This window comes from Phocoena sinus, chromosome 14 (assembly GCF_008692025.1).
Source record: "Phocoena sinus isolate mPhoSin1 chromosome 14, mPhoSin1.pri, whole genome shotgun sequence".
Lineage (NCBI taxonomy): Eukaryota > Metazoa > Chordata > Mammalia > Artiodactyla > Phocoenidae > Phocoena > Phocoena sinus.
Genome location: NC_045776.1, coordinates 63,731,690 through 63,745,234, shown reverse-complemented (window position 1 = coordinate 63,745,234; position 13,545 = coordinate 63,731,690).

The following is a 13,545-nucleotide window of genomic DNA, read 5'->3' as shown; positions in this document are numbered from 1 at the left end:
TATTTACGAGAAAAGATACCAGCAGTGTCCACAGTGAGACAGCAGGAGCTCGGCTCTGGGCCTCGGACCCACAGCTGCACCGTGGAGCCAGCACACTCGCCTTGAGCATGGTGAAGGTTATATACAGATACTTCAAGTGCCTAGCGTAGTACCTCCAAGCAAGCGGTAAATCTTCCTAAATGTTTTTTTATTTCTTTAAGTTTTGTTGTGAGGCAGCATGACAGTGTCTGCTAAGCAAACTATTTTCTGTTCATCTGAGAGGAAAACTGCCCCAAACGTTCTTCAGGCAAATGAGCGGATCCCACCTGAACTGGGAGTTTCTGAGGGGTGTTTGAAGCACTGGTATTGCATTTGCTTTCCCTGGAGAGGTGAACACGCTTTGCTGTTGTCCCAATCCTTTAGACGATTCAAATGATCCTCCAGTTAGTGGACACAGGAGTCTGATAACCCTATGTTTCCCATTTTAATCGTGAGCCCCGGCCTTAGCAGCAGTGCAGCCATTCTGGTTGGCACTGTAGATGGCATCTCGGCTGGCCCAGTTCACTGTGTTCAGTCAGAACCAGAGTGTCCAGGGCTGACCGTGACTGCAGAGCAGGTGGAGATGGGAGGGAGGGGGAGAGGAGCCGGGGTGTCTGCAGAGGAGTAGCCGAGGGAGGCCTGGTGTCATGGGGGCTTGGCCACCTGCGGGGCTGAGGCTGGGGGGGCGGGTCCAGGCAGACCCAGGCCATGGGGGCGCTTTCTTTGAGTCCAGCGCCAAGGATGGCTGAGGACAAAGCTCATCTTCTAGAAGGGGTGGCAGTGCTCACGACATGTCTGTCCAGGTGAAATGGGAACGGTGTTGTGAGGAGGAGGAGATCCGAGGAGGCCTGCAGTGGAGCTGACCTGAGGGACCACGTCATCAGCGGTGACCCACGGCTGGACGATATGGGGCCTGGGAGAGACGGCTCAGTGACAGCCACGGCCACCAAGGCTGCACAGGCACCTGCCACTGCTGAGCATGCGTGGCGGGAGGTACAGGAAGGTAGGAGGGGATCTGGTGGTGTCATACCCGGGTCCTGTGCAAATGAGGCTCCTGGGACTCGCCAGGTCACCCTCGGGGGGTGACAACAGTGAGGGGAGGGGAGAGACCCATCACCTTGAGCTGTGACCACCCCTGGAAGACTCCGGTCACACAGACCTCCTGCTGGCCTCAAGTCTGATCTGCTCGCAGTGGACTGGGTGCCAGGCCCTGCCTGCCGGGAAATCCGTGAAGTTGCCGGCCTGTGAGGGAAGGGGGACCTCTCAGCCAGAAGAGGCCCAGAGGACCAGAGTCTACCAGCTGTGCGATAATGACCATGTCTGCGCAGGTCCACAAAGATGTGTGGATTTAAAATCTGAATGATGACAACAGGAATGTGAAAACGAGTCGTTTTTATCAGAAAGCAAAGTTTTGTCTTTTTCTGAGCAGATCAGGGAGACCCTGCGGGTCATCCTCACTCCCTTCATGAGGGCCTTGAAAGCCACCCCAGTGCTGTGGACACAGAAAATAGGCAAGAGCCTCCTCATTTCAAAATTAAGGCATCTTTAATCACTAATGTCTGGACAAGTTATTTCCTGTTTTCTCCTTCCCCTTCATCCTGTTTCCTAAATAATTTCTTTCTAAAATTGGGAGTCTAAGGAATTCTATATATAACAATGTGCATTCACATGTTGGGTGTCGACATGGCTTTCCCCCAGACCAACCAGAAGCAGGTACTGGGGTCCTAACTCAGCCTGTGCTGGGCTGGGTCCGAGGATGGCCTCCAGCTCTTTTCTGCTGTGGCCGCAGGCTTGGGAAAGAGGTGTTGGGGGGTGAAGGTATTAGGTAAGGGGAGCACCGAATTGGGTGGGAGTTGGAGAGGATTACGCTTGAAATTCTTGGCCAGAGGGGCAGGGGAGTCACCGCCCCCTTTTCAGTAAGACCAGAAGGTAACAAGTCTGGTATCAGCTGTGGAAATAGTGGGAGGACCAGAAAGGGTGCAGCGGGGCTGGGGGGTGGGGCTGTGGCCTGGGGCACCGGGGCCAAAGCTTTCAGGTCCGAGCGCTAGCGGGTGGTTGGGGGGTCTGTGCAGCCTGGCGGTGTGGGCACACAAGCCAGCTGTCCGTCCCCAGTGGGTCACCAGGCTGACCCTAAGGCCAGAATTGGGCAGGAACCAGTGGCCACATCGCCACTCCCAGAAATCTATGCCCGCTTTTTACTTTTCTCAAAGCCCAAATGAGTGCTCTTACTCCACACTGAAGTGTTCGCATTCCGTGAGTGTGGGGAGCTGGCCAGCTCTGTAGGCTGAAGCGTGTGGGGTTCCTGAGGTTGAGTCAAGCACCCAGGGAGCAGGAGAACACGGGTGCGTGACCACAGCGATAGACCCGCCGTGGGGACCAGTGGGAATGGCACCAGGGAGCCTGAGCTGATTTCTTCTGAAGAGCTGGGGTTTCTTAGATTGCTTTTGAAAGTCTCTGCTGCACTTACACATCCGTTTTTCAAATTTTCAAGTATTTTTTATCACCAGTGCCCTTTCATGAAGTGAACTCAAAATTCACCTGCTCTGAATAAGCAGGGGTGGGGCAGCCCAGCACCCCTACCTGTCTCCATCCCACAGAGCATGATGTTTCTTCCTCAGAAGAACCAAAAGATGATCATTCCAGAAGCCATAGAGAGAAGAGCAGATGCCACAAAAAGGCAGCAATTGAAGAAACAAGGCCACAGAGGACACCACGTCCACAGTGGACCAGGGAGGGCCAGCAGTGTGGGGGTTACCAGCGGGAGTGCCTCACCGGTGGATTAGCTGGGATCAACCTCCTGATTTAAAAGTGCAGGAAACAAGCTCGGCCTGGTGCTCTGTGATGGCCTAGTTGGGTGGGATGGTGGGGGAGGTCCAAGAGGGAGGGAATGTGTGTATGCGTGTGGCTGATTCACTTTGCTGTGTGGCAGAAACAAACAGCCTTGTAAAGCAATCGTATTCTAATAAAAACAAAATATATTTTAAAAAGGGCAGGAAGCATTGTTAAGACCACTGAGAAGTACAAATAGGGAGTGGGGGGATAGATGATAAGGAATAAGAGCTTGTAAGGATGGAGAATGAAGTGTCCAGTGTTGATGCAGCGTCTGGCAAGGGCATGTCTGCAGAGGCAGCTGCGTCGTCTGTGAACATGCTGGTTCAGAAGGAAACGCTGGGCCAAGCAGGTTGCAAGGAGGAGGAAGTGACCGTCAGAGGAGGCCTCTGCTGGCCAGGAAGTACGGGGGGCTCAGGACGGGTGGGGAGGGGGGGTGCGTGCTGCCACCAGGGTACATTCCCTGAAAAGACGTAGCAGACAGGGCAGACAGAGCATGTGGGTGAAGTCAGGAGGACGAAAAAGGCAGATGATGGATGTCATGACGGCTGAGCAAACAGGACGCCTAGTCTGCTCTCTCCCAGATGGAGGCTGGGCACGGGGCCCCTCCCTGACCGCCCACCGGGTCGTGGGATGGCCCGGCTGTTCCACAGGGAACAAGGTCTTAGAATAGCCTGGAGCCTAAGAGTTTTGGAGGGAGTCACAGGCTCGTCTCTCCCTTTTTCAGATGTGGTGGCTTAGACTGGCCTGGCCAGAGACACGTAGCTGGGTGACTGTGGGGTCTGACCCCATCCGCCACGGTGGCCAGCAAGGGCACCGACCTGGAATGACCTGTAATGTGCATTCTCTAGTTTCCCACACTGGCTGCTGCAGGTGCGGGTATTCAGCCCACCCACCCACCGCTTGATTTGAAATCGTGTGGCCATCAGGGTAGGATGCCTCGCCTGGGTTCATAGGACGCAGGTCCACAGGCAGCAGGGGCTCCAAAAGGCAGGCAGACTCACCCCTAGTGCCCTGAGCTCCTGCTGTCTGGCCGCTGAGCCGTTGGCCAGGCCCACTTCGGTCCCTGCTGGGGGGAGGGGCGCAGCCCGGCGGGGGAGGGGTGGGAAGAGATGGAAGCCTAAGCCTGACCCTGTAGCTGAGGTACTTCAGGCCCTCGGGGTCTCCACTGGTGAAATTGGGATGGCGGCTCCCAGGACTCAGGAGGACGGGTGTGTCCTGCATCTGCAGTGGGTTCCACACCAGTGCTTCCCCCCTCCCCCCCACACCTTCCTTGTCATTTGTGTTTTGATGCTTGGCTTTGCGTTTTGTTTTCCCTTGAAGTAACAGGTGTACATTTCTGGTTCTGGAAGCAGTATCAGGCCCCCAAGGGAGCTTGCCCCCATCCCTCTGGTCTTCGACACCACATCCCCACCTCTATCCACTTGGACAGCAGCCACGAGCCTCAGGGATGAGATCCCCAGGTCACGGTGATCTCCTACTCAAAACCTCTCCCCTCCTGTGGAGGATCTGCTTTGCTGCCCACCTACTGCTTCAGCCCCATGACCCCACGCCCTTCCTGGTTCTTCCCTCCAAGCCCACCCACTGTCCTGGCTTCAGTGTCAGAACAAACTGGAGGCTGGAGACCACAGGCAGGGAGCAGAGAGCTGAGGCCCCCCCAGGATGGAGGCCAAGCCCCGCTTCGCGACAGCCCTGCCACCGGAACTGAAGAAGAACTAAAGAATTGCACACTTTGACCAGCATCTCCCCATTTCCCCCACCCCCTAGCCCCTGGTAACCATTATATTCTAGTTCATGACAGCTCATCGTTTTCATCGCTGAATAAGAGTTCACTGTATGGGGCTTCCCTGGTGGCGCAGTGGTGAGAGTCCGCCTGCCGATGCAGGGGACGTGGGTTCGTGCCCCGGTCCGGGAAGATCCCACATGCCATGGAGCGGCTGGGCCTGTGAGCCATGGCCGCTGAGCCTGCGCATCCGGAGCCTGTGCTCCGCAATGGGAGAGGCCACAGCGGTGAGAGGCCCGCATACCGCAAAACAAACAAACAAAGTTCACTGTATGGATGGACCACAGTTTGTTTATCCGTTCACCTACAGAAGGACATCTTGGTTGCTTCCAGTTTGGGGCAATAATAAAGTTGCTATAAACACTTGTGTGCAGGTTTCTGTGTGGACATAGGTTTTCAAGTCATTCAGGTAAATACCAAGGACCGCAACTGCACCAGGCACAGGTTTAAGGAAGAAATTATATGGATTCTCTAAAGTTTATTCCAGAAAATAGAAGCAGAGGGAACACACCTAACTCATTCTATGAGGCCATCATTACCTTAATACCAAAACCAGATAAAGACATTACAAGAAAGGAAACTACAAACCAGTATCTTTTATGAATGTAGATGCAGAAGTGCTCAACCAAACACTAGAAAATGGAATCCAATAATGTATAAAAAGAATTATATGCCATGATCAAATGGATTTATTCCAGGCATGCAAGGCTGGTTCAATTCTTGGAAATCAGTTGACGTGAGCCATCACATCAACAAGCTAAAGAAAACTCATATGAGCACATCAATAAATGCAGAAAAAACATTTGACAAAATCCAACACCCATTCATCATTAAAATTCAGCAAATTAGGAATAGAGGGGAACTTGCTCAACTTGTTAAAAAGCATCTATAAAAAACCTACAGGTCACATACTTAATAATGATGCTGCATGCTTTCCTCCCCAAGATGAGGAACAAGGTGAGGATGTCTCCTCTCACCACTCCTGTTAAACATTGTATTGAAAGAGAAAGAAAAAAAAAAAACCTTGTTTCTTGTACCAGTGAAATTATCCTTCAAAAATGGAGAAATAGGGACTTCCCTGGCAGTCCAGCAGTTAAGACTCCACACTTCCCCTGCAGGGGGCACAGGTTTGATCCCTGGTCAGGGAACTAGAATCCCGCATGCTGTGCGGTGTGGCCAAAAAAAAAAAAAAGAAAGACTTTCTTAGACAAAAACTAAAGGAGTTTATTGCTGGTAGATCTGCTTTGCAAAAAACGTTTAAGAATTCTTCAGAGAAAAGGAAAATGATACAGATCAGAAATTTAGATCCATATAAGCATTTAAAATATTACAGTCCTCTCCTTGCTTGTGTGACTTCTGACAAGAAGTCTGCTGTGATTCCTATCCTTGTTTCTCTATAGTTAAGAGTGTTTGTTTGTTTGTTATTTGTTTTATTCTGGCTTCTTTCAAGATACCCTCTTGGTCTTTGGTTTTCTGCAGCTTGGATATGATATACGTGCAGGGAGATTTTGGGGTATTTATCCCATTCAGTGTTGTCTGAGATTCCTGGAATCACGATTTGTTTTGTCATTAATTTTGGAATATTCTCAGCCATTATTACTTTAACCATTTCTTCTGCCCACCTTTCCTTCTGGAATTCCCATTGTGTACATGTTATACCTTTTACAGTTGTCCCACAGTTCTTGAACATTCTGGGTTTTTTTTTTTTTTTTTTCATTCTTTTTCTCTGTGTTTTAGTTTGAGAAGTTTCTAGTGGCATATCTTCAAGTTCACTGACGCTTTCCTTAGTGGCATCCAATCTACATATGAGCCCATGAAAGGCGTTCTCCATTTCTGTTAGGTTTTTTCCCCTAGAATTTTCTTTTGATTCTTTCTTAGCATTTCCATCTCTCTGCTTCCATTACTCATCTGTTCCTGCATGTTGTCCATGTTTTCCATTAGAACCCTTAGCATATTAATTGTAAGTGTTTTAAATTCCCAGTCCACTAATTCCAAAATCTCATGTCTAGGTCTGGTTCTGATGCTTCCTTTGCTCTTCAGACTGTGTTTTTCCTTTTCTCTCAGCACATGGGTAACTTTCTGTTGAAAGTCAGACACAATCTACTGGGTAATAGAAATGGGGTAGACCGGCCTTTAGTGTGAGGTTTTTGTTTTTCTGGCTAGAAGTAAGGCTCTGCTTACTGTTTGTTCAGATGTAGGTGTCAGAGGCTGAAATGTCCTCCAGTATCCCTGCTTTGTTTCCCCTGTTGTCCCTGGGTTTCCCTAGAGACTCCTCCTTCTTAGGTGGAATCTGAGCCTTGCAGTTCTTTCAGCGGTAATTCTCTGCAGTATACAGGAGCCCTGTTGATCAGTCAGAAGAAACGGAGGGAGAGGAAGCATTTTCTGATCATATGATTAGGTCTCAGTCTCCTAGTGGGCCTGTGCTTCTCGGGGCTTTTTGGCCCCCTTAAGTAAGACAGGCTAGGGAGGTGATTTAGGTCTACCCTTCCCCTGTGTTGGATGAAGCTCTGAGAAAGTCATTTCCCTTCCTTGCTAGCTGACCTTTCTTGTGGACAACAATCTGGGCGTGTTTCCCGATGGTAACTTCCCCCGTCCCTAGTCATGCACAGGGGATTTTGCTTCAGTCTTCACTGTGAGAACCTGGTGGGGTTCCTTGGAGGTAAAACTTGTGAAAGTGTGAGGCCCTCTTAGACTGGGTCCCTGTGACTTTTTAACTTTCAAGCCAGTCCACTCAGCCTCCAGCATTTCTTCGATGGTAACATCTTTGATGTTACCATTTACGGGGTCATTTGAGTGTTCCTGCCAGTTCCTGGCCCCATGGCTTTTGTTGCTGGTAAGCTGTGATTCTCTCTTCCAGTTTGTGGGGTTGGGGTTGTCCTGTGACAACCATCTGATGGATCTAGAACTCACAGTTTATTCAGTTTTTTTCTTGTTGTGAGGGCAGGTGATGACTTCCAAGCTCTCTACATGTTGAAGCTAAAACTGGAAGTTAGTTTTGCACTTGCTGCCCCTCCTAACAAAGGCATCTAGAAGGGCAAGGAGTTGGTGCAGCAGATGTAGCTGTAGAAAACTGTTAAGTCCAGTGTCTTGGACAAACTGGAGGATTGGAGAAAAACATGTCCACATCTGATTTCAACACAGACCCATAAGGACAACAGTGCCGGAGACACCACGGGAGCCAGGGTCACATCTGCCATGGGGACCCAACAAGAAAAGTCTATTTTCCAAAACATAAAAGAAGCTCAAAAATACACCTTGCCTCATTCCCAGCTGATAGGCGATCAAAGAACATTGTCTGCTTACAAGAGGAAAAGTACCCAGTGTCATTAGTAAATAGGGAAATGCAAATGAAAATAAAGACACAGTGCCATTTTGTGCACACCTATTTTCTGGGGGTTTTGTTGGTGGTGGTTGTTTTTTTTGTTTTTTGTTTTTTTAAGCAAAGGTGAAATTATAAAAGCCGAACATTGTGAAGTTGTAAGGCATTGCTAACAGTGCTGTAAATGAGTATGTCCGGCAGAGTGACAGGAACAAATCAGAAGATGTGTTCTGACTCAGTAATTCCTTTACTGGGATTTTTTTCCCAGACAGTAATTCTAGGGAGAACGGCCACGTGTACAGAGGTGTTTGTCCAGCATTATTTGTAAGAGCAGAAAGAAGGTCAGTAGCCTGCATGCCCAGCATTAGGGAATGATCTAGGGGACTTAGTGAGTGGACACAGTGGTGACAGAGTCCGCGTGTCCTCACTCACCTCCCCTTCCCCGACATGCAAAGCCAAGCCTCGCTGGGGAATCAGGTAGCTTTCTGTCCTGAGACTTTGCCTCTTCTCTCATCCACTTGCCAGGAAGTTCCTGGAAAGCATGCTGCGTGGTTTGCTCGTTTGGGTACGGCCATCGCCTCCCTCAGACTCTGGTACAGAGAAAGTCTCTACTGAAGCCTGATGCGCAAAATAATAGACTGTGGACCAGCAGCATCACTGTCACCTGGAGCCCATTCAAAAGCAGAATCTCTGCTATAAGGTGGCAAACGACGGTATGTTTATTTTCCCACAATTAAACATTAAAATGCAGAATCTCAGGCCCCACCTCAGACATACTGCATTTCGGCAAACGTTTTAACAAATTCCCAGGTGATTTGTTTAAATTTTGAAAGTCTCTGTCCATTGGCTATACAGTTATTCTCAAAATATAAATTTCCATCGTTAGTTACCATTTCTCGTTAAAACGCAGCCTTGATTTTTCTCCCTCACTGCGAGAGGCTGGTTTTAACTTCTCTCGAACCCCTTCATTTGGTCCAAGAATGGAGAAATCACAGCAGCAGCTGACAGACTCCAAGGACAGCACGATGCCATGGCAACAGCTTCCATCGGTAATTTAATTTCATCTCTGCTTTTACATCTTTCTTTCATCAGTTCTGAAGCTGGGAAATTTTTTTAATTTGGAAGGAATGTAAGATGGCTTGTGGTGGCTATGCCGACAGCAGCTACTTCCTAATGGGCTGGAATATCACACAGGAAACCAGCAGTGACGCATAGATTTTAGACCTCAAGGGGCTACAGCGAACCTTCGTCCCCTCGCTTGGCTGAGGGCTCCAGGCCCCACAGCCACACACCAGCCTGCCTTGAATTCCCTACGCAGGCTGCTTGGCCAGGCCACCCAGGGGTCTTAGGCAGACAGGGATGGAAGGCAGGTGGGGGAACCCTGTTGGAGAATTGCTTTTGGTCTTTTTCTACCCCTAAAACCCAGTGTATTTGCTTGCTGGGGCCGCGATAACAAAGCACCAGAGACTGGGCAGCTTAAACAGCAGGATTTATATCTCACAGTCTGGAGGCTGGGAGTCTCAGATCAAGGTGTCCGCCAGTTTGGTTTCTCCTGAGGCCTCTCTCCTTGGCTTGTAGACAGTCATCTTCTCCCTGTGTCCCTGTATGATCACCCTCTGTGTCTCCATCTTCTTATCTTATAAGGACATCAGTCAGACTAGATTAGGGCCCACCGTAATGGCCTCATTTTAATCTAATCACCTTTAAAGACCCCCATCTCCAAGTACAGTCACTTGAACTGGGGGGGACACAGTTCAGCCCGTTGACACCCACCTGACTGGGTCCTCGCGGAGGCTGCCTGCACCCCTGCCTCCGGGACACAGCTGAGAAGGAACCAAGGCCCTGCCCTCCGTGGCTGGCGTCCTGGTGAGGGGAGGGGGCAAGAAACCAAACCAAGAAGACGCTTGCTGGGGGGTGTTAAGGAGGGAAAACAAATCCAGCGGATGTGAGGGGGTGAGTGGTGGGCATGGTTGTCCCCCGAGCTTGGAGGGCATGGGGACACATTTGAGAAGAATCCCGGGAATGAGGGGCCTTCGGGAGAGGGGATGGCAGGTGTGGAGTCCCAGAGACGGAGCGGAGTGGCAGGAGGCGCTGTGTCTGGAGGCGGTGAGCAAGGGGGGGCTTCCTGGGAAAGAACTTACCATCGCCCCTTGCTTCTGGGAGGTGGTCTCTCAGCCCTCACAAGAGCGTCCATTTGCCTGGGGGACTGGAGCCTGAGATCAGTAAGTCATGCCTGTGTGATGGAGCCCCAGGAAGAACTCTGCCCTGACCGTGTGAAGGCCGAGTTTAATCTGGATCCTTTCTCTGCTGTAAACTGAAACCATGAGTGTGTAACATTTTCCACGAGTCCTTCTCTGAGACGGTCAAACCTGAGGGTCATCTTGGAGACCCCAAGCCTGCAGTTGGTGTCAGAAGTCCTCTCCCAACGTCCAGCTGCCTCAAAGCTTGAGGGGACAGAAGCGGGAAGTTAGGGGAGCTGGGGACCAGCCATGCCACATGGGGCATTGGAGGGACTCTGGCTTTTAGTCTGTGCAAAGCAGAAAGCTCCTGGGAGCTTTCAGAGGTGGCAGATCTGGTTGTTGTTTTAAAAGCATCTGTCCACAGAGAACACAGTTAAGGAGGCAGAGCCTGCAGCTCAGGGCCACATGGGCTGGGGCAAGGATCTAGATGAGAGGAGTGTGGTGTGGCCCTGGGCGTGGGGGCGGCTGTGGGGTGTGATGGGGAGAGAGGAGGTGAGGGGCTGGGGGTTCTGGCCGGTGCTGGGAGGGGGCAGCGCCTTCTGCCAAGGTGAGGAAGAAGGCAGCTTGATGGAGGGTGTGCAGAGCTTGAGGTCTCATGGACCTCTGAGGGGGATGCAGTCGGCAGCTGGACGTGAGCCTGGAATGCGGGGCTCAAGGGAGTTGTCTGTGCTGGGAGCTGTTGGGGCCCCAGCCTCAGGAGGGTGGGAGAGCCGGTGACGCGGGGCCAGAGAGGAGGAGAGAGCAGAGCCCAGGACCAGAGTGAGAAAGCGGTTAAAGAAGATGACCAGCTGAGTGAAATGCTGCTCGGACTGTCCTGTCAGATGTGGCTAGGATCAGACCCGAGGTTTGGTGGGGAGGGTGGGATGGGAATCTCAGAGTGGGAGGAGCCGGGCTGGCTCTGCAAGGTTGCAGGGAAACATGGTGACAGCGGAGAGGGGTGTGGAGATGACAGCAGGTCCCATAATCTGCTGGGACCACCCAGGGAAGAGGGGACTGAGGATACAGTAGAAAGGGTGTGTGCACTGGTGGACCACATGGACTGGTGGTGGCAGGTGGGCTGGGAGACGGCTGGGAGCAGGACACAGCAGAGGGGGAGGAGCAGAAGGAGGGAGGAGTGCCATCCAGGAAGGGGGCTTAGACGGACACAAGAGGTGTGGCAGGTAGGGTAGCCAGGAGGAGGGCACTGCCCCGGAACCCAGTCTCCCCGAGCCACGCAGAGTCCCATCCACCCGGGACGGGGTCTTCCCAGAAAGTATGTGGTGTGAGAAGGGGGCCGAGGCAGGAGGTGAGACATGAGGGTGGGTAGGTGGGGGGGGACAGTGAGTGTGGCCCTGAGTGTGGTGACGGCGGCTGTGGTGGGGACGCCAGCAGGAGGGGGCCAGGGAGCAGAGTGGTGTCCCAGAGCGGGCTGCCTGTAACTGAGGGTATGGAAGGTGGTGACCAGGCAGTGGGTGGCAGCCTGCTGGCTGTGGCGGATGGAGGGCTTGTGAAATTGTGTAGGGAGTCATATGCAGGCTGTGGTTAAGTAAAATAAAACAGGAGAGTATAGAAAATATTAGGGCCTTGCACAAGGATGCAGATTAGATCATGAAACTTGTCCTATACATGTGGGTGCTGGATCATAATGTAGAATGTGTTTTGTACTATTTTTTACTATAGTAAAGCACAATAACGTAACATTTGCCATTTTAACCATTCTTAAGTTTGTAATGCAGTGGTGTTAAGTGCATGCACATTCTTGAGTGCAACCATCCCCCCGATTTTTCATCATCCGAAACAGAAACTTTGTACCCATAAAATATAAATTTTACTGTGGTCATAGTTAAAAACATTTGAAGGGCACTGGTCAGTGGCCAGCGAGGGGGTTCGTGTCTGGAGTCGCGCAAAGGGCAAGATCCTTGCAGGAGAGGGCCAGTGAGCTGACAGGCCAGGGCACTGTGGCTGCACTCACTTCCATTCTAAGGGAAAACTGTGTCTCCAAGAAGGAAGCCAGGAAATGCAAAGAACAACAGCGAATCTGGTGCAAAATTTTTCAAAGAATGAAGGGGTTTGAAGAAATAGTGCAAAACTAATCGAAGTGCCCCACTACCACTCATAGCTAGATATTTAGGTTAGTATTGAGCAGCCAGGAAAAATGTTAAAAAACCTGCAATAAAAAAACCTGCAATAACAGAAAAAAAGCAGGATACAAAATTATAAAACTTTGGCTCACATCAAAATTAGGATTTTTTTTTCAGCAGAGGACTGGCTGAGAAAAAATATTTGCAATAGCAAAAACAACCAAAGCTTAATATTTTAGACAATCAAAGGAATCTTGAAAATTCACAAGAAAAAAGAAACGCAGTTGGAGATGGAAGGAGACCTGATAGGCTCAATAGTTCATGAAAAGGTGCAAGAACCGTCTTCAAGTCACTTAGCAGCGGGCTCTGTGGAAGCCGGGAGCTGGGGACGTGGCCGGGAGAACGGCCGCGCTCCAACAGCAGATGGGACTCACCCAGAGGCACCGAGAGCTGTGCGGATACATTGCATCGCAGGAAGGAAACAAGATCAATCAAGGGCGCTACCATGTATAGGAAGGATATCTACGCTGTGACCCAAACGGGGTGGGCTGATGCTGATGCTGGGATTTAAACATCAATCTAGGGAGAAAGGCCGGGGGACCCACACAATGAACACAGGGGAGGCCTGCGGGGCGGCGTGCGGACGCGGGGCGGGGCGGGCTGTTCGGGGCTTCCCCACGGGCCACGTGTGCATCCAAGGCGCTCAGGTCCAGCAGCTCGGAGCGGCCGGGATGGGGGCGGGGTGGCGACGCGGAGGACCCGCCCTCGGGACGGGGTCGTCGAGGGGTCCGGCCAGGAAGCCCGGCCCGCGCCCCCGCCCCCAGCCCCCAGGGCTGTGAGCCGGCGTGGCCTCGGCCGACCCACGTGTGCCGGGAAGAGCAGGCGACCGCCAGCTTCCCGGACTCGTGATTCAGACCGCCACAGAAACCGCTGGCCGAGATCTCAGCTGTGGGCAACCCGCGCCTGCGCGCCGCGCTCCTCTTTTTGAGCCCGCCCCGCCCTAGTCCCGCCCCATCCCCGCCCCTTGCGGCCCCGCCCCCGCTTCCCTCGACTCTCACTGGCGGGATCCGAGGCCGCGCTCGGCGGGCCGGCCAATGGGAGCGCGACGCTCCCCCCAGCGGCACGTGCGCCCTGCCCTGCCCAGCTGAGGGCGAGCCGGCCGAGCTGTGGGCGGGGGCGTGCGGGGCGGGGGCGCGCCGTCGGGGCGGGGCGAGGGGCGGGGCGCGCGGCGTGTCTGGGGGTTGGGGCGCGCGCTGATTGGTCGGCGCCGCGCTCCCAGGCCGTTAACGGCGGCGC